The sequence below is a fragment of the Cygnus olor genome, chromosome 3 (assembly GCF_009769625.2).
Source record: "Cygnus olor isolate bCygOlo1 chromosome 3, bCygOlo1.pri.v2, whole genome shotgun sequence".
In the NCBI taxonomy this organism is placed as follows: domain Eukaryota; kingdom Metazoa; phylum Chordata; class Aves; order Anseriformes; family Anatidae; genus Cygnus; species Cygnus olor.
Window position 1 is genome coordinate 85,779,850 of NC_049171.1, and position 19,614 is coordinate 85,799,463.

Consider the following 19,614-nt stretch of genomic DNA (forward strand, 5'->3'; position numbering starts at 1 on the left):
TGCCAGAAATTTGATATAGTGTTAATTCATGGTTTGCTGAACATGGGGAGAATTGCAACCAGCGGTGCATTTTTGCAAAATCCGCGTAACCCTCTCTTGGTTTTATGCTGCTTCAGAATCCGGTGAAACAGCTTCATTCTTTCTCTGTATCATGATGACATATCATAAGCAATGTTACCAGGAGACCAAAATATCGCTGGAATAGACAAAGAATATTAAGATGAATGTATCTATTGATTGAATACATTGCCTTTTGTTTTTTCTTTTCTTTTCAAATAAAATAATAGTATTAAATAATACTACAACATTTAAAACATCCAAACACACTAAAAATGAACAATTGCTCTAAAGGCAAGAGATGAAAACTAGATTTTCCCCAAAGACAGGCTGCTGTCAGTTCTTGCATTTCTGTTTATAGATCTACGCTTGAAACGACTGCTCTGGTTAAGAGTGTAGCAGGCTGCTCTAGGTTCAGCAGTGAGCTTTAGGCTGAAGAATAGACTGTGTGTTGGTAACAGTAACTAACAACAGCAACCATTAAGCAGACACTACCAAAGGGCAATATGGTCTTGATTTTGGGAAGGCAATTGGATCTGCCTCTTGTGCACATGGGCGTAGCTCCACTGAAAATAATTGCCCTTTATCAGTCGGTGTTGAGATTTGGGCCTACTGCTTTCAATACGTCAGTGAGAGCTTACAGTGGGCTTGGGCGTCATCTCCTCTCCTCTCAGCACCTGGCAGAAAGGAGAGAGAGGTCTCAGGAAGCTGGGAGTTGCAGGGTTTATCTGATGAGTGCAGCTGTGTGTGGAGCAGGCTCCAGCAGGAGCAGTGATGGTGTGAGCTCTGATGCCCCGCAGGAAGGAGCCACGGTGACCCAGCATCAAGCAGCGGGGCTGTATGTGGTGAGTGTGGCTCTGCTGGTTCTGGGTGCCAGTAATTAGGGACGGTTCAGCTCTGAGCATCCTGGGGACACTTGATCGCTGTGATTTCCATTGTCTCATGTAGACAAAGCCGTGGTGAGCGCTAAAGCAACTCTAAAATGAAAAAGTAACCATAAGGCTGTTTCTGTGGCATTTAGTTCTGGAATTAAATGAATCTAGTAAGTACTGGAATTGGAAATCATGCTGTGGAAGGTTTTCTGGAAAGGATTTAATTATCTATCTGAATCTACTTTACCAATCATTATTTCTATGGTAGTTGCTGCTTAAAGCCTTAACACTGATCATGCTCTGCTGTGCCAGGTGCTGCATGGATGTATAAGAGACAGTCTCTGCTCCTGAGATCTTTCCATCAGCTGTGCAGAAAGAAATGCAGATGGTGCACATGCTGGGTACAAGGAGGGGCTGCTGAGACTGATGTCTGAGGTGGCTGATCCTGCATTTCGCTTCCAGAGTCAGGGTCAAGATCAACCTCACTATGCTACTTTCCCTGAAGAAATGATACTCTTTGCAGATCTTCTTCCCACATGTCTGTTCTCAGGCATGTATGAGCTATGTGTACTCAAACTCATAATCTAGTAAACAAGCAAAGGGAGGAACGGGGATATCAGTTTGTCTGCATATTACCTCATATAAGAGTTCAAGGTAGCTCCAGAGCAGTCTTTAGCCAGTTGGATGGTAGCTTTCAGAGGTAATTTGCAAAGGCTGACTCTCTGGAGACAGCTGTGCAGGAACTAAGAAGGAACCTTTCTGTTAAATGGGATGCTAATGATGTTTTCTAACAGAGGGTTTGGAGAGAAATGTGGCAATCATATAAATCACTGAAGATCACTACTCCATTGGTGGTGGTATAGCAATAGTCATGACTTCATGTCAGTGCAGTCAGAAAAGCAACTCAGTGGATTTTCAGGAGTGACACGTACCAGTCTCACTAGATTTACTGGAGATCCTAAAAAATAAGGAAAGGTAATGAAGTAGGTGGCAAGAAAAACTGAAGTGTAGGAAAATTTTGGCTGTCTGACATATAGGACAAATCATCACCTTCCAGCTAGTTGGCTACCACAGCTGGCAGCCTTCTAATAATTTATGGGTAAATTTTTCATTGAAATATTTATTTTACAGATTTTTTTTTTCTAAAAAAAAAAAACACATGACTGACCAGGCCTAGCCTGTCTGGCCCATGTGTTACTCCAGATAAATCCAACAAGCAAAACGGAAGTGTTGCCTCTGGTATGGGAGGGTAGTCGCTGATTTCAGTAAAGCTGCTCTACCTTTTTTCATCTGCTCTGTCTGGTCAGCAATTTGTCCTGGATGATGTCTGTCAGCACAGTATTTGTTTATGTCATGACTCCACAAAAGTCTAAATTTCAGACTATCATTGAATTTCACATCCAGACTGAAGTGTTATAGCCTGCCACATTTCAGCCTCCTTTTTCCAAAGCCCTCCAAACTGATCCAGCTTGGATCGTAGCGTAGAAAGCAAAAGTAGCATTCAGCCTGATCAGCTTCCTGATCTGGTAAGGTATAGATCCACCAAAGGCGTATGCTGGCACTGCACAAAGGGATGTGCAAGCAGGCATTGGCAAAGACATCAATAGCACAACAGAATACAGATTTAGCACACCTTTATTACTACATACTTTAAAAGTTTCTTCACAGGGGAGTGCTTGCTTGCCGACTGCATTATGGCTTCACTGCCAATTTTTCTTACCAGTTTATCTCCCTGTTTCCTTCTATATGACCTCCAGAGATTTTTTCTCTTTCTGTTATTTACATACTTCTTCCTTAGAAAAAATATATTTTTTTTTGTTCTGTAATATTTTCCCATGAAGTCTAGCTTGAAGTTCCTCTCAAATTTAAGTTCTGTAATGACTTTAATTTCTCTGATTTCTAAAGTGATCCTCCTGGCTGATCTCAGCCTTCTACTTTATCTCTTTCAATAGTTCTGATCAGAAAGATCTCTGTAAAAAAACATTTACAAATAAGGAAATGCACAGAAAAGTAATGTCAGCCCTCAGTTCTTCAAGAGAGCAATTTATATTTTCTCTTAAGAGCAGAGAAAGTGAGTTGTTTTATTTTATTAAAAATGCAAAAGTTAACTGCCCTATAAAAGGCTAGGAAGAAAATCCTTGTGTTCAGGTGATCAGCAAAGCTTTGATTCAGTGGTTGTGCACTGGGAGCCTGGCTTAACTGCTGGCCTAGTGCATTTGGGGAAGAGGCCACGGGACAGACAGACATCTGCAAACAAAACTGGATGTGTCTGGTCCTAGGTAATTATCTCTAGTTAAAGGAAGGAGAGGAGTGCTTCCCTCCAGTGTCTAGGGTAAAAGGAGGAAAAATGACTCCTGGAGATGTTTCCATTGTCTGTAAGGGGGTGTGCATAGAGCTGGACCTGGATCAGTGATTATTGGTAGACTAAAGCTGGATGTAGGATCCCACTGTGTCAGTAAACAGCAAGAAACAGGTAAGTAATAATTAGACAGCATCCAGAGCTACAGTCAGCCAATTAGAAGCAGCACCATCTGGCCACCACTGCAATCAGCCCCTAGCCTCTGCTTTAATGGGGCACACACTTTACACCTTTCCATTCTCAGAGTGTCAGCAAGTCACTGATGGAAATAGTAGAATTGTCTGTTGGAGCCATCACTAACTACTTGAAAAAAAAAGCACGTCAAAGCATTTTGCCTGCACCAATTAGTTGGCATTAAGATCTACTAATTGTGGTAACTATGTATTTGGAAATGGTATCTTTAATAAACTCTCAGAGTACTTGAGTGGAAAAAAAATTATCTTTGTATTAAAGAGTTGGGGAAAATAATCTGGCCCTTTTTCATGTCTGTTTATTCTGCACAGTGCAAGTCTGCAAGCAGAGCCTGCAAAGCTGGCCAGACAGATCTAAACTCTGTGTTAGTCGAACTGCATTACTCCCACATCTTTTCCAGCTACCTAAACAATAATGCTTCCCATCTCTTTCGCTACTGCCCTCCAACACCCGGGTACCATTTGGCTTCTCTGTTTGTGATATGGCTGTTTCCTACCCCCCCCCCCCGCTTTTCTTTCTTTTCATCCTTGTGTGCTGGTGTGTGTCAAGGGGCAAGCATATGTGCAATTAGGCAGAGATCATTGCTGTGCGCCAGTGCAGGTTTTTGTCCATCCCTGAGAACATGGTAATGACTAGAAAAATTGTGCTAGCAGTAATGAAGTCTGTAACATCTTTGCTTCAGTATTCTGTTAGCTTTAATTCTAATATTCACCTTAAAAGCCCCAAAGCTTACCTGTTCAGAAGGATGAATAAATGAGTTGATTGATTAGTCAGAAAGAAGAATAAGCTATGATTTAACAGTATCACCCAACCTGAAGGGATCTAATTTGAGCTTTCTGTAAAGCAGTGTAAAAGATTATTTTCATACCCATGGGTATTGTTACATGAGTGCACAAATTTCCCAATAGACATGGAAAGATACTCCTTCCACACCTTCTGCTGACTTCTGTCTGTGAGCCACAGCTCTAGCTGTCAATGTGGAGAATATGGAGAAGGAAAAATAGGGGTGAGTGAGAATGTGTGTGTGGGGAACCCTCAAAAACACAAAGGCACAGTTTGTGACACCAGAGGGCAATGTTCTCTTGCGATATCAATTGTGGGACAAAACCACAAGCCTGAAAAGTGCATCACAGTAAAAAGCTCTTTTAAAAAAAGACCACAGTTTTGAAAAACAAAGTTTACAAAGTAACTTGCTAAGAAGTACTATCAGCTTTGAAGCTTTTCATGACTTACAGGTGTTGGTCACACAGATTTATTTTTTTATTATTTTTTTATTTTTAAATTGGGTTTAAGTTTCAGAGTGAATCTTATGTGCAAATTCAGCAGATGTACAGTGTCAGGGAAAGCTGCTGAAAATATAAAGTTTGCGTGCTCATGTAAAAAAAACAAAACCCAACCCATATACACTGTTTTCTTTGTGTACACAAAATAACCACAATTCTTACCTCAGCAGAACTGGGTAACAGTTGCTTGTTTAATGGCTCAGTAAAAATTAATGTCCTAGTAAGTTAATAAGTGTATGTGACATTACAGTAATAGTAATAGTAATGCCCTACTTTCCTTTAATGGAAGTACTCAAAACAGGCATTCTCCCTTTTCTTCCTGTGCAATTTCTACAGTAGGTTTATTAGCCTCAAAATTAATTGCACTGAAGTGATGCAACCTCTCCCTTTCCTCCAAATAGAATAAGTAGGCTCTGTTGGGTGCCAGGTCAGGACCATGCTGGAGCCTGTTGGAGCCCCTAGGAGGGTACATGTGCTTTTGGGAACTGCAGGAAAGATCCTAGTTTTCATTTTTATTGCTGTCAGAATTGCTTTGCTCTGAGATGGATTTTGGGAGGTCTCCTGAACCGAATGTGAGATCAAGCTCTTCTACCTGAGGCATTGGCTTAGCTGGACTTTCTGAATGGATATCTGTCTAAAAAAGGAGGGAGGGAAGGGGAGAACATGTCTTTAATTGGGTAATTACATTGGCTAAATGAAAAAAAACATCTTGTGCAAAAATTAAAGGTAAGTAGGAAAGATTTTTATGAATGGCTGCAGGGTCAGGTGTGAGTGCAAAAACCTCAAAAGTATTTAAACATTGCAATATCAAGTGCTAACTTGCTGGTTCCTGCAATCCTTATCTGATGAGTCAGACGTAGACAACTAAAAATGGGGTCCACAAAGTGATAAATGCTTTTTCTGCAAGGACTAGAGTAGGGAGCATGTTACCCAGCAGCATTTGGCAAGGAGAGAGAAGACAGACTGACCCAGCTTTGATCTGAGAGAGAAGGTGAAGATGGATGATGGTTCAGTTGTCCTCCTATTGCAAGAATTAAGGAACATCAAGAGAAATCAGCAGATAATGAACTCAAAACAAACAAATGGGTGGCTTTTCATAGACATCATGGATGCTGGAACCTTAAATTGATGCTGGAAGCTTAAGTTTGCTGCAGAGCAATCCAGTACAAAAAATACAGTAAGGACTATTAAAAAAACAGATACCACCTTTGGCTCACGTATTCATTCACTACAAACCTGTGGAGATGGGAGAGACTAGTGGGAAAGGAGCACCGTAGGCTTTCCCTGTTTCTGTATTATACCCTAGTGGGTCATCAATAGATACAGGAGAGGGACCAGGGACCTGTCACAGCTATATCTTATGATTTTAATTCTCTTTGCTGGTGTTTTTCCATTTTGTATTAGATAATGTTATTTCCCATTTTCTTTGGTTAGGGAGAATGTGCATAACTTTAAAGGCTAGGAGTTAAGTTATCTGGTATCATCCTCCACAGCCACATCAAATCCACTTTATCACTTTGTCTTAATTATCACATTATCTTCTAGGGGATTTCAAATATCTTGTTGTGTTTTATGAGCTTTGTTGACCTCACTTGTGTGCAAGGATTATATAGGAAACTTTGAAAGAGACACTAATTAAAACTGCAGATAAATGGAAAGGGGGATAAAATGGAATAAAGTTTGGTCAGAGGCACATTGTCAGACTATACTTACATCTGTCTTATCAAAGAAGGTTGATAAGAATCTTCATTCATGTGTCTAGAAAAAAAAAAAGATGATTCTGAAGACAAAAGCAGTAGATCAAATCTCTCTGACCTCGAGCAAAGCATTTGATGCAGTGTCACATGGGAAATTATTAGTTAAAACGGTGAAGATGGAGATTATTAAAGGAACTGAGATGTGTTAAGGAGCTCTTTAAATGAGAGATGACAATGAGTCATGCTGTGAGGTAAATGATCAGGGTGAAAGAGGTTACTAGACAATTTCCTCAAGGACTGGTCTCAGGACAGATCTTATTTAATATTTCCAATAATGACATTGGCTTAGAAGACAGGAATGTGGTAATAAAATTGGCTGACATAAATTGGAAGCATCTGTAGTGTAGAGCAGTGCTGGAACCTTGTGCAGAGGCACAGGGTCATCTTGATGACCAGCAGGGTAGAAAGGGATGGGCCAACACACCTTGGACATAACGGCGTGAGTCTGCACTAGGATCTCAGTGGTTAGAAGGAACCTTTTGGAGAGCACCTTTAACCAGAAGAGATCAAAAGAAGTTGACTTACTTAGCAGAGTAAAGTGATGGCTCTGTTGGAGGTGGAGAAGGCAGTTGTGTCCTATAAGCATATTCTGTAGGAGCCTATTGGGATCCAAGAAGAACCAGTTTTAACAGAATGACGTGCTTGTAACAATGCTGTTTGGGTATGAACCAGCCATAAATCAGTTGCAGCTGCAAATTAGATGTCTTACCATTTGAAGACTGACAGTATGGAGCTATATTCCTGTAGGAATAGTAAGGCCAAAATATCTAGTTTTAAGATGATGCTTGATAAGCTTATATATTTGATTACATGACAATGCCTGCTGTAATGACTGAAACTGGACTCAGTTGCTCAAAAGTTCTCTTCCGGTCCTGCAACTCTTTCAATCATTTGGTTATAGGCAGTCTTATTTTTCCTCAAGACATACTGAATTATTTCATTCAGATAGACCAGTGTTAGCAAAGACAATTGCCATGCCAAATGCCTGTTGGTGCAAAAACTAAGATACATGTGCAGGTAGGAATAAAATCTGGTCTCATACCACCCTTGAAAAAAAAAAAAATATAAATTGACAGAACCTTCATTCTTTCCTCCTTCCAAATTCTCTTTCCAGCGTCCTAGTAGTGTGTTTCTCCTTTTAAGAATGGATAAAAGTGCAAAATGCTGACACAGTGTCACAGATTGTAAGGCCAGAACAGATTGTTTAGGTCAGCTGGTCTGCACCTAGGCGTTTTTCAAGGCTATGTGGTACATTGCTTTCACTGCCTTATCTTACAATGTTTCATCTGATACTGATGACTGGCAGGGGTTTTCTAGTCCCTTGGATGAAAAGTTGGTTGATTTCTTTACAGCAAAGAATCCATTAAAATAATTCTAGTTCCTTTCCATGTTTATGAGCTAACTTTAAGTTGACTTATGTTCCTAAATATATTTCATTCAAAGTCAGTCAGTGCTGCTGACGTATTTCAGACAGAAACCTTTTCATGTGATACTTATTATTCCTGCTAATCCACAGTTTGTTAATCAGAATTTTCTTCATGATATGGAGTTGGTATCATAAGGTTTTTGATATTGCTTCTGTTCCCTGACTAGATGTGTGCCATCCAAGCACCTTTGAAAAAACTTATGAACATTTCCCAAACACACACTTCTGTATTTGGGTATGGTTTTGTAACACATTTCCTTTCTGCAAGTATCCTTGATTACAAAAGTATAGTGCATCCCAGCATTCATTGAAAATGATGGCTGGTGCTGTGATGCAGCTAACACGAAAACAGGTCCCAGGTTTTACTCTAAACATATAATTACAGGCATAACCCTGCTCAGCTTTGCGGTTTTGTAGCACTGCTAGTAGCATACATAGCCAAAACTTTTAATCATTAGCTTTGGTCATTCCTAATCTTGTTAACTCATGAGTGTGAATATTACCTTTTTTCCTATAAATTGCTCCCTTGAAGAGATAGTGATTGTAGTCACTGCTTGCTTGGGTAATTGCTACTGTTTTGTATCTGAAGATCTTGATATGTGATCTTCATTACACTGACTTCCACTGGAATTGGCCACAATATACAGTGATGACAGAGAGAAATTGGTATCTAACTTTCCCTTATCTGTGGCAAGTGCATGTGTGTGTTTTAAGTAGATTAACATGCACACCTATAAATACAAGTTAATCTAAATCTTCATTGTTCTCCAACTGTAGGCATGATTAACACATTCAAAATGAGAATCTTGCTTGTTTAGTTTTACATGTGTGTTGTGGTACTAGGAACAATAGAAGAAAATTACATTAAGTGCAGCTTTGCTGCAACTCCCAGCTCCTCAAAAAAAGGAAAAAAAAAAAAGGGTATAAGCATAGCAGTTTGTTCTGCAGAGATTCAGAACAATACTGCTTACCATCTGTTGAAATATAGTAACAAGACTACATGGCACACTTCCATGGGATTTTCGTTTATTCCAAGCACTGCAGCAGAATCAGAATCCTTTGAGGAATGGGAAGAATAAAAAAGCAGTGGACTTTCTATATGAGAAGAGCAGATTTCCTATATGAGTAAATGTGAGAAGGAGAGCAAAGAGGAAAATGAACTAATAAAACTAGTAGAAATTTCCAAGTATGGATGATTCTCCCTTTCTGCATGTCAAATTTTTAGATGACTAGTATGTTTAAAACCTCCTTGGGATAATCTTATCCCCAGCATTTATCTATTTATTTATTTATTTATTTATTGTGTGTGTCTCATAGTGGATTTAAGTACTGAATTCAACATGAAGAGCTGAGTGAAAACTCCCTAACTTATATATTCACTTGGAAGTCTATTTGCAAGTCTTTAACTTACTCCCATGTCTAATGCAAGCAAAGGAGCTTCAGTGGCCACCTAAGGACCTTTTTAGATAGTCGTGTCTGTGAACTAAGTGCTGTCTGCCTGCTCCCACAGGGGCTTATTACTTGTTTCAGGTGCTCCTTAAGCTCACATATGACTACATCTTTGTAAAGGTTTCCAAGGAATCTGCTCCTGACCATGCCCAGAACTACCAAGTACTAAGAGCTGAGCAGCCAGGAGCTAAATGTTAGGCATGATGCTGAGGACATACAAGCTCCATTTTCAGTGGTGGCATCACTTAAGCTTCTGTCTGCCTGAGAGCAGCCAGATGGCTGTGCACTGTCACAGCACGAGGCAGTGGCTCCTGTGCCCATTGCTGAGGAAAGAGAGAAGTGCCTGCCCAGGCACGTCAAGATACCACCAGACTTCCATGTCAGCTGTTTGCCTACTGTGGACGCAGTCAGGAAAATTAGGGTTTGGAGGCAGGTGGGGGAGTTGGCTTTTGTTCTTAAATTTATGAATCTGTACCTTCTGAACATGCAGTACCACAGCTCTGCCTCCTTCTGTGGCATTGTCTGCCAGACTGTCATAGGTCAAGATAACCTAGAAAAAAGAACAAATTGTAACATCTCCTGTGACCAACATAGAACTATCCCTGTGGTGAAGATGTCAGAGCTGAGGAACAACCTTCCAAATGCTGATTTTCCTCACTTGTTCCTTCTGGTTTGTCTTTCCTAGCATTTTTGCTGCTGCATCCTCCATTTGCTCTCATTGCCTTCTCCATTCCCATTTTCCCCAGTGCAATGCAGTTATGTGCTAAAGAGGAAGACATAGCTTTGCATTTATGTTTTTTATGTGCTTCTTTTCTGTACCTTAAGTGCCTGTAAGTCAGACACAAAGCACTGGAAAGGGAATCTACAGAAACAATGTGCGTTGTGGAGAAGAAGACCACCTTCCCCGTGAGGCTTCCTGTCTTGTAGAAGGTGGAGAGCACTGGAGGCTTCTGTTCCCTGCCAGAGGGGGAGAGACTCCTTGCTGTGACTCTTGTAGGCAATTAGCAGAGGCGTGAGAGAGCGGGTAGCAGAGCAGTCATTAGCACAGTGTATAAACTGCTTCTGATGTGTCTTGTTTCCCTCTCCTGCATGCCATTCCATCACGCTTCCTATCACATCTAATGATGTGCTCTGCAGGGCTTTCTTTTTGGTCTGGGTACTCTTGTTTTCTGTGCTGATCAGTAGCTGTTCCTTTTTCTCCTTGTCTGTTGCCCTGAGTCCTCTTTGGAATTAACAGCAACATGCCAGAAGCCTTACAAGGATTGTATTTATAATAAAAATAGATGGCACTGAGGTTCAAAAATGATGGGCTGGGAAAGAAAATGGGAACATTAACTTTAGGTTGAGACCTGGGCAGGGCACTATACCTGCAGGCAGAGGCATTCAGGTGTGCAGCAACTGTGTTAGTCATGATATCTGACATTTCATATTGAATCTTTTGGTCTATAAATATTTGGTACAGTATATTTATCAACTTGCATAATGTCAAGCACTGTTCAGTAATTAATCTGATAAAGAGCAAAAAAAACCATCAATAACTTGTTTGTGTGCATAAGCTTTACCATTTCCGTTTCTCACACTAAAGTTGCTTTAGCAAGGTATGTCCAGTCCTTGACCTTTCATATAAAGTCTTAAATGTGAAGATGTATTTATTTATCCTAAATATTATCTTTTTTTTTTTTTAATATGAACTTATGTATTAAGATCTTAAATATAACCAAAAGTTCTTTTAAATATTTGTAAAGATAGTACTTTAGAATCTGAAGCTGGAAATGAATATGAGGAAACAAAGGAAACTTCAAATGTTACATGCAATTATTAGTTTATTTCTATGATTTTATTTTTGTCACCTGAAAGTATTGAAATAATAATGAATGAGTTAGTGGTACTGGGTGGGTTTCTTAGCAGTGCAAGTAAGGATTATGGCCTTAGACATTTTGTGCCTTTGGAAATCTATTTCTCTACTTTGGAGATCAGTAATAATGAGTAATTTTCTATGTATGCTGTAGCACAATAATTGTGCTGTTCTGAGCCTCTCGCATCCAGATTAGATTAAACAGAGAAAATTAGGTCTTATCATAATGCTTCATTAACATTTTAGAAGTAGGACAATAACAAATGAAAATTTGACATTATTATCTACAGAAATATGAAAGCAGTTACATTTTTGCTATTTATCATATCCAATTAGACCATGCTTGTGAAAACAGAAGAGCTAGCCTTCAGTCATCGGTGTAGCTCTTCACAAACATCTGTGATGTTTTCCTGTACAAACTGCAAGCCCAAAGCCTGTGCGTCACTGAGGTCACATTTAACAGTAGTTAAAGAGCTCATGTGATTCATAGGTGCCAGTGGCAGTGACAAATTCCACTCTCAATGAATTAAAGTCTCACATTTTTGAGTTGTTTTGAAACTGCTCCTGCTGGCTTTAAAGTCGATGGAAGACTAGTCATTCATTTCATGACCAGGAGTGTCAGGCTCTTAAAGAGCACTTTGATTTGCTCTTAAATCGTAAGTATGAATTTCCACACTGATTGAAACCAGTCTGGAAATGCTCTGGAAGGAGAGTGCTCTTCTAGGATGGCAGCTAGCACTTCTGAAAGGGAGAGGGAAGAGGCTCAAGGGATTGCTCTTGGGCAGCAGCTCCACAGTCTGTGCACAGCAGCTACTCTGTTAAGCAATTAAACACCCGTCCTTTCATGTGTGATGTGCTTTCATGTATTCTTAAATTTCATAAACTGCCAAATTAGGTATTCAATAGTAAGTGGTAAATTGCAGTTCTTATTTTAACAACCAACAATTAGTGCAGCAAATGATGGGGTTTGATCTGCTGAAGGGCTTTTGGACATTAGCAGACAAACAGTGAGATAAAATAATGACTGGGATGTGTCTAAGCTAAGAATTTGCCTGTGGTGCTGTTAGTAAGAAATCTTTAGGTGGTGATAATGCTGCAGCAGGACAGACTTGGACTGGTCCTTAGGCAGCTGGGTCTGGCCTATGCTCATCACTCTCAGTAGATGCACCAGGAAAATGGGGGACTGTTTTTCCCCAGCTTTGTGGGCTCTCACTCAGCTTGCCCTGCAGCTGGGAACGCATTTGATGTTCCAGTCTGGAGCCAGGCTTTCTTTTGGACTTCATGTTACCTCTTCTCCAGCCTACAGGTTTTAGCACACATGTAGTAACATGGGTGCCTTTCACCAGCTGCTCATCACTGGCTGGTTGTTGTGATCCCCGCGAGCGCCTGTGGCCCAATTTGTTTCAGTCTTGCAGAGATCAATTGGTACTTTCCTCAGTAAACATCCTATCCTGATATGGCTTGTATTCCTAAAATCTGACAAGAAATGACACTTAAAGAACAACCAACTAACCAAAAAACACCCCCTTCCCCTCCCCAAACTGTGACAGAGCAGACAGTTCCCTGTCTAGTGCATTATGACAATAGCTCCTTCAGATAAGCGTGCTGCATGTAAACAGCATTTTATTCTGTACGCTGACAGTCTGTGATAAGTCCTGTTACTACGGAACAGGAGGAACACGTCTGGTTATCGTGATATGAAAAAACCCTGTCAATGATAAATATATATCTTTTTTAAAGTTAATCTGTTGCAAGTTACTTACCCACAGGGTAAAATGTCTAAGAGATGTAAACATTTTCTTCTCTTGCAAGCAGCCTTCTAACAGAATGATATGCCAGAAATTTACCTAATTCTTTGTCAGACACATAGACATTTAAGGAAATCATCTTGCTTATTTTAGATGGTGCCCTCCTTCTGTGAATGTTGACAATAGACTGTGAAATTCACTGTGTCGGTCAGTGTAAGGGAAAAATAGCTGTCCTTGTCTACTGTTATTTTTACTCTTTCCTGGAAAACAATGTATCGTTTGTAGAACAGATGAGTATTTTAGCGTCCTTGATGGAGGGTGGGCAGGAAAGAAAGAACCTTGAAATCCAGTAGCATCACTGGAAACATCCTTGATTAATGAATAGAATTTGTATCGTCATTTTAAAGTATAATCCCCATCTTGGTTTTACATCTTTGTGACAGCAAGGGATACATTAAATATGTTATCACTAAAATATTGCCAGCAGTAGTGTGGCAATCAAATATATTGAAACTCATTTGGATCATGACATTTAAATACAAGCGAGACATGTTTGACCCTTTGTGAGGATTACAGCTTGGAAAATTTGCCAGATATTTTTAAAGTTTAGGTCTCTTAAAAAAAAAAAAAAAAGTCCTCTTAATTTTAGTGACCTGACATCAAATGTAATGGCTCTAAACCTAATCTAGCTTCAAAAGTATTTCAAAAGTATTCAAAAGACTTTCTGGCTTAGTGAACAGGACAAAACTAATTGCTCTGATTTCTCAGTCTTCAGCTCAACTTGCTGATACTGTCACAGAAATGAATCTTGTATCAGTTACCACATGAGAGTTAATACAAGGAATATTTTTCCCAGTCTGGTAGCACTCCTAAGGGTTGCCATTTTTTGACAAAGTAGACTTCTAGAAAACTGGTGGTGACATTTTGAAGGCAACACATAAATGATTGGCTTGCTCATTTTGTGTTTTCACCATGCTTTCCCTTCCTCCCCTCCCTCTCCCTCTCCCTTTCTTTTTTCCCTCTCCCTTTCTTTTTTCCCTCTCCCTTTCTTTTTTCCCTTTCCCTCTCCTTTTCTATAGCTGTTTGCTTCCTCATTCACATCACCTCATCTCAGCTGTGCCTTGGATCTGATGTAAGGGCTCTGTTTCTTCCTGTATGGCACCTCAAAGGGCAGAGCAGCCTGTAATGGGTAAAGCCTTAGGGATACGCTGAGTGTGGAGTAAAGCTGCGCCTGTCCAGCTGGAGCGTGCGTCCTTGATAGGGTAGGAGCAGAGCTGAGCTGCCTTGTCTAGTGATGTTGTACATACTGGTAGCATCTGCATAGTAGATTTTCCCAGATCAGCTCCTTGTTTGTGGTACAAGCAATTATGAGATATTGCTCTCTCTTCCAACATAGATTAAAGAGTTACTTGGATTCTCAGTGTAAAAAAAAGAAGATATAATTTCTTTTTCCATCACTCAGTCACCTAGTAATGAACGGCACCTGTCTTCTTCCAAATGTGACTAAAGCATACATTTATTTGCAATCTGGTAGAAAAGCAACATGCCTGTCCATTATGTTTACTGATCTTTTTAGAGAGAGAAATTATTTTACTATTATTATTTTAATATCAGTTTCATAATGGAGCTGAAAACTTGACAAGTTCAAGCCTCAGCTCCATTGCAACTGAAAATGTTGATACAAGCATTAGTATAAAAGTCCCAACTAGAACTTTTTGTGTTTATCTTTGATATGACTGTATAAAAAGGGGTTTACACTCAAAACAAGATCATGCAGTATTGGGTCAAACAAAAAAGAAAGCCGTCCAGATTTTGCTCTGGAAAAACATGTAAAAGACAAGAAAAATCCATGATCAGGTGTGGACATAGTGCAAATCATGGATGCATGATATACTTAGTTATGTACAGAGTCCTACTACCTTCAGTGGGACTCCTGGAAAGAATAGATGCTCGTTCTACCAATTCAGGGTTTGTAGCATTTGATATGACGAAACACTAATAAGCACATTTGTACACTGGGATTAAACAAATACTGTCTTTCATAATGATCCAAAATCTGTCTTGCACAGAAGAACTTCAGGAGTTTTATGAGCAGCAAGAAGTATATAATATTTAAATCTTATTAATAGCTTGTAAGCAATCATTGGAATCTGTAAGTATAATTACTTAATCTTAATGGAAGAAAAAGATTGTTATTAATCTTTGTGATATGAATAGACCTACTTTTTTGACTTCTACTTATTCCATTGTTATCTTCCTCATTTCTTTTTTCTCATCCTTCATGTGTCATAAAACCGTCTCTTGGACTCCAGATACTCCATTTTAAAGCAGCATTTTATTTCTCACTAGCTTGGGTCCTACCCAAAGGTTAATATCTCCTCTCCTGTAAGCACTTGTACTCTTTCACTCATCTCCTTACACCCCAGCACATTTGACTATGCACCATCAGTTCCTGTCCTTTTTACAGCTCCATCTCCAATTTATCAGCTGTTTCCAGCATTCTAGAATAGTTACAAAACTGAGTCCTTATTGACACGTCATTACACTGTTTATATTAGTATTTAAATGCCATATAAATGTCCTGTTTATTGCACATAAATTATCCGTAAGCAGGCGGAGGCATCCTTTTAAGTAGTATGATAAGCTGTGGAAATGTGCTTTACAGAAGATTGATGAAGAGAATAAGAATATTCACAGATCAGTCATTAAATACCCATAAGTGTTTCTTGTTCCCATGCTGATACCTGAAATAGGACAGGTCCTTATCTTTTAGCATTTGGGGGCAGAGGCAATGAAATGCTGTCGCTGAGACATTCAGCAGCAGGAGGTTAAACAACCCCTGGCAATGCTGATGCTGCAAGGAGCTGTAGAGAGCTGCCCCTTGGCCAAGACAAAACAGATGCAGAGCAAGAGCATATGCACTGAGGATTTGCTGCAGCAATGTTTTGACTGTGTGCAGTCCCTGAACTAAACAGGAATTCAGGTCAAGAGAATGTGCAGCCCTTCATAAGAGGTGATGAAAGTCTCAGAAGACTGTGTTTTTCATGTGTGACTCAGGAACACAACATCATATCTCTTCTAGTTGACTCACTCTATCACGCTGCACTTCTTCCTATTTGGCACCTTCTTGAAAGCACACTGCCAGAATAGTTTTTCAGACTTATGTATCATAGCACTTGGTTCATAACTAACAAAGGTTTTCACACTTCTGTTGCATTTCGCACAGATCACTAGATAAGGTGCCTGAAACAACTTTTGATCAGATGATTAGTGAGTTGCTTGTTTGAATCCTTTACAAGCTGTTATCTATAGCATTAGAAACAAATCTGTCTTCTTATTTTTTTAAGTTTCAAGAAGACAAACATAAAAATATTAAATCGGGCTTGGAGCAAAATGAAAATGCGTGTCATTTGGGGCCCATTCTGCCATAAACAAGCAGTTTGTATGCCTGCTTATGTTATTTAACACTTTTTAATGATTGCATTTTCGACACAACAACAACAGAAGTTCAATCACTTGAATATTTCTCTGTTCTCTCTCTTCTTTCTTTGGTATGAGGCCACTGACTAAATTTGAGAAGAGCTTGTAAGTCATTTCAGTCCATTGGAAAAGTTCAGTTTTCATGGAAAGCATACTCTGCTGAGAAACCACATTAGTTCCTTTTTCACCTTAGTTTGAACAAGTAGAAAAATCAAAGTTTTCAAGCTTTGTCTTTCACCCGTGCTTGTGTCCTGTCAGTGTTCTGGAAGAGCTGAACTGTGGAAGCTTCAGAGCAGTGCTTTGCTCCGGTAGGCAGGGAGGACACTCAGCAGCATTCCTCAGGATTAGGCATGAGGCAAGGCTGGTAAAGACATACAAGACTGGCAAACTGGCAGGTTTGGCCAACCCGTGTCTGTCTTCAGTGCAGTTGTCAGTCATTTACATGAGGGGAATCAATATTGTGAAAGAAGTGAGAGAAGAAAACATATGAAAAGGAACTCATGAAAGGAAAAGTTTTTCCTGTCGCTCCCCAGACATCACCAGGATGAAGAACATGTTTTCTTATCAGGATTTTTTATTTTTATTTTTTAATTATTAACAGACTTTTTTATTATTAAACAAAGGAAATAATTGCTTTCATATTCTCTTTGTAAAGTTTAGATGATTCTGTTTGCCCCCACTCTCTATCTACACAGAAAAAAAAAAAATCCCAAAGTTTAAGTGAAGCTTTTCTGTGGTGCTAAAAAGACATGAATCTGGAGGTGTGAATAACTGGCAGATAATATAGACAAAAGTCTTTAAGTGGGAAAGGCAAACCTCAAAAAAGTAGAGAGTGATTCAGATAATCCACACCCTCCTTTGTCCTTGTATTGTCTGGAGTTCTTTGTTCTTCTGGATCAAGTAGCAGAAACCAGAAGTTTTGGTGCTGTCATCACCTGTCCTTGAGCACCTGTGATGTCTCTACAATGTTACTTCCATACTAAGATGCTCTCTGCCTGGGCTCCTGGAAGACAGGCATGAGGAAAGTCAGTCTCCAATTACCTTATCACTGAACTTAAGATGATTAATTACCTCTCTATGAGTAAGCTTAAGGCACAGAAAGACAGTATTTCTCTTGCCTGAACCTTCATGTTTGTTCTGGTTGAGCACCACAAACTCACAGACGGATGCCCTGTTCTCATTTTGCCCTTGGTTTATATAAGGGACATGTTGGTACAGCACAGCACTGAGCTGGCTCAGGCAGGTAAGCTTTCCAGTCAAAGAGCGGGCAGGTCACTCACAAAGGAACACCAAGAAGCACAATCCTTTGATATATTTGCTTCTTGCTCGTTAGCATGCAGGAGAGTTTTCTCTTGTCCAAAATGAAACTTAAATGTCATATATCTATATGGTGGCAGATCTGTCCTAAATAACTATACGATCTAAACAACCTATGTAATGGTGCTGGAGGCTAGTGGCAGGAAATACCAGCACTGTGTCCTGAGTCACAGCCCAAGGACTGCCCTGTCTGGCTGCAAAAAGTTGAGAAGAGGCTGGTGTCAGCATCACCAGCATTTCAAAAGGACAGTCTAGATATAGCTTCACCCAACAGAGATGCAAGTTTGGGCATTCCTGTCCCAGCAGCAGTTTCCTTCCCTTTGATGCCTACTCTTCAGTGTTAGCCTGAATGACTGATGGTGGGGTTGGCTCAGCCACTGGAGGAGCATCTGCCTGGGGAGTGCAAACCTCTCCCAGGTGCTGCTCATACATCTCTGAGAGACTGGCATTGCTGTGGACATACCTCCTGTTTCTTTGCTCTGTAGAAAGTTAAGCTGTTCTGCAGATCTGTTCCTGGGAAATCTTCCCTTTCTTACGGCTCCACAGTGGAAAGAAAAGGATATAGGATAGGGAGATTGAGATGGCTTTAGTGGCTCTGCTTGCATTTGCACTGCAAGGTGAACAGGATACCACTAGAGTGATACCCAGTGTCTGACTGACACTGCTGATCCACCCCATCAAGTAGCACTGGATGAAAATACCTCTTATCTCTGTGAGTTTCCAACCTCCAGGCTGGGGAAAGCACCCAGTCCAGCTGCAGGAAAAAAAATTTACCGTGTACATGTAATATCTCTCTTTTGCTTGTACATTCAAGTAACAAGCCCCATGAGGCTAAAGAATGTCATCATCTGGTACCGCTAGTCTCTAGTGCTTTAATATTACTTTACAAGATCTTTTTTTTTTTTAATTTGAGTATGGTGTTGTTCCTGTTTGTAATGCACATAAATTGCTTATGTCACATTTTGTTCTGAAATACCAGAACGGCGTTCAGGATCCTCATCAAAAGAGAGACAATTAACAAATAAGAAAGTAAATGAACTTGGGAGGCAGCCTGCAAGTTTTGAATTTAGCAGAATACCAGCCTAAATATATGTAGGTATGACAAGGCAGTGGCAGATTACAGAAATGACAAGTGAACCATGAACATACATGAAAGCATGCTTGCAGGACTGGACTTGCTCATTCCATAACAAGTGAGTAGATGCACTGAACTTAGGATCCTAAGAAAGATGAGAAATCCTTTTTGACATGCTAGATGAGTGTCTTAGGCTCTAGGGTAAAAAGTAACATTTGTAAGATTAAAATTACAGTCCTCTTAGAGCCACTGAAGTGAGAGGAATCTCGACAGGCTAGAGAAATGGGTTGACAGGAGTCTCATGAAGTTCAACAAGAAGAAGTGCAAAGCCCTGCACCTGGGGAGGAACAGCCTCATGCACCAGTACTCACTGGGGGCCACCCAGGTGGAAAGCAGTGTTGTGGAAAAGAGCTTGGGGGGGTCCTTGTAGACACCAAGTTAAACAAGAGCCAGCAATGTGCTGTTATCACAATGAAGGCCAGCAGTATCCTGGGCTGCATCAGGAGAATTGCCAGCAGGTTGAGAGAGGGGATCCTTTCCCTCTAGTCTTCACTGGTGAGGCCATAACCAGAGTGCTGCGTCCAGTTCTGAGCTCCCTGGTGCAAGAGAGACATGGACATGCTGTGGGTAAGTGGTCTATTGAAGAGCCACAGAGACGATCAAGGGACTGGAACCGATCTGCTATGAGGAAAGGCCAAGACAGCTATGACTATTCAGCCTGGGGAAGAGAAGGGTCAGGGGGAC